This window comes from Chaetodon trifascialis, chromosome 10, assembly GCF_039877785.1.
Source record: "Chaetodon trifascialis isolate fChaTrf1 chromosome 10, fChaTrf1.hap1, whole genome shotgun sequence".
Classification (NCBI taxonomy): Eukaryota; Metazoa; Chordata; class Actinopteri; order Chaetodontiformes; family Chaetodontidae; genus Chaetodon; species Chaetodon trifascialis.
Genome location: NC_092065.1, coordinates 25752845 through 25755105, shown reverse-complemented (window position 1 = coordinate 25755105; position 2261 = coordinate 25752845).

Below are 2261 nucleotides of genomic sequence, written 5' to 3'. Positions count from 1 at the left end.
TAGAGACACAGAAATGGTGTCCCACCTTTTAAAATCCCAAACCTTGGTTGATGACACTACTTGTGTTGTCATGATGTGAATGCAGGAAACCTGAAAGCAAGTGGACAAAAGACAAATTGCAGATGTCCTTTGACATTTTAAATGGCAGCTGGTGCAGATATCAGTAAATCGTCAAAGCTAACAAGAGTAATATTTTCCTGATATTATTTCTATAATTGTCACAGGGCTCATGTTCTTTTTTATTAATATTAATGCTATTTTTAATAAACCCAATCTGCTTGCTTTGACGTTTCTTCAGAAACTGAAATATTCCGTCCCTTTTTTTGTTGACAAGATTGCAGTCATTAGAGCACACATCTTCCAGCCATCCAGCCAGTGTCTCTTTCCCTTCTTTAGGAGTTCATTGGTCATATGAAACCTTCAGCTTTTCCTTATCAGACAGAAGTTTTTCTGTTGGCCTGGTGACTCTGGATCCTCCTCAGTGCGCCTCTTGTGGAGTTCCTCAGGGTTCTATACTCAGGCCAATCCTGTTTTCCCTTTGTATGCTCCCTTAGGGTTCATTCTTAAAATCTGTGGCATCTCATTCCACTCTTACACAGACTGCCTTTGAAACAGAAAGATGCAAACTCCCTAAAACCAGCAGAACATCAAAGCTTGAATGGCATCAATTTATTTATTTATTTTTTTAACGTGAAGAAAAATAAAATCCTCTCACATATGCCACTCATATGGACCTGTGTTGCCTTCAACCATATGTGAAATCTTCTGTTTTCTGTCACCTGTTTATTATGACAAAAAAGGACAGTGGTGATATATTTTTTTATTTTAAATTGGACAAGCAGATAAACTCAGTGATAAAAACTAACTCTCAGGTTATTTGCTGGTTATACGTTCTTCTATTTTGACCCAACTTAACTATTGTACTGCCCTTTATGTTGGTGTTGGGTAGGCCTCACTTTCATGCTTGTAGCTGGTCCAGAATGCTGCAGCTTGTCTTTTGACAGGAAAACACATGTAACAGCATATTTCCTCCCAGATTTAGTCATCTCCAGGCATCTATTTACCCCCCCCCCCCCCCCCCAAAAAAAAACAAAACAAAAACACAAAAACAAAACAAAGCACTTACATTGTGATGTTTGGCTGGGGTTTTGGGCTGCAGAATAAAGTGGTACTTGTTGGTCATTGGTAACATGCCCACAGTGAAAACACAGTGTTTAAATGGAGATTTTATGCTCCGCTGCATTTACTTATCACCCAGCTGTGTCCTCATATAAGCTCTACAACTGCATTTTTAGTGTTTAAACTTTGATTATTCTGTAAACAAGACTTTCTCCTCTAGTCTTCAAGGCCAAAGTCAAGTTTCATTTTGTTTGGGACACACTAAATAAACACATAAGTTTAACATTGTTTTCTGTACAGCATTTTCTTGGACATGGATGTTGCTCTGTACCATATAGTCGTTAGCTTGTTGGACTGGTCTAAAGAGAATGTGGTCATTTTACGACTGCAAAAGGGGAATAACCTTTGTGCTTCCCTCTTGGAAAGTGTTGCTCTGTTTTGTGCTGGGATAGTCTTTTTTACGTCACTCAGTAGATTAATTTGGCTAGTGATAGCATTCTGCAGTGATAGCTTCACTGAGTTCTTATAGCAGTGCTTCGAACAATTGGATACTATGTCAACAGACTGTTCCTGGTTTTACAGTTTGAGAAAATCTGCTGGTTAAATATGGTTCAATTTCGATAAGCATGAGCAAGATTGCAATTTTATTTTATTATTTTTTTAACAATGATAAGAGTTCTAAAGGGTGAAGTTTGTATTTTATACACCATATTGTACATATATGTTGAGGAATGGCACCTCAGTGCATTGGTTTCCCAATGGAAGCATTCCATTCCATATTTAGTCCCAGGAAATTTGGCAAAACATGTCATGATGTATCCTGATCACATAAAACTGTTTATGTTAAATGCTTCTTTTTTATGGAACAAGTAGACTTCAAATACAGTGAGAAATTATTCCTGCCTGTTAATATATAAAATTAAGTCATTTGCTATAATTTAAATGGTTAATTAGAGGAACTTGCTCAGTGTAAGGGTTATCAATCAAACATAAGCATTTATTACTTATTTGTTGGTCAGTTATATGTTGTATGTCTTAACTGCTCAGCTATTGAATGCAGATCATATTGAAAATAATATTTTAAAAAAATGTCATAATGCGATGAAAGTTCACTATAAAATGAACAGCTCTGTTAAAGTTAC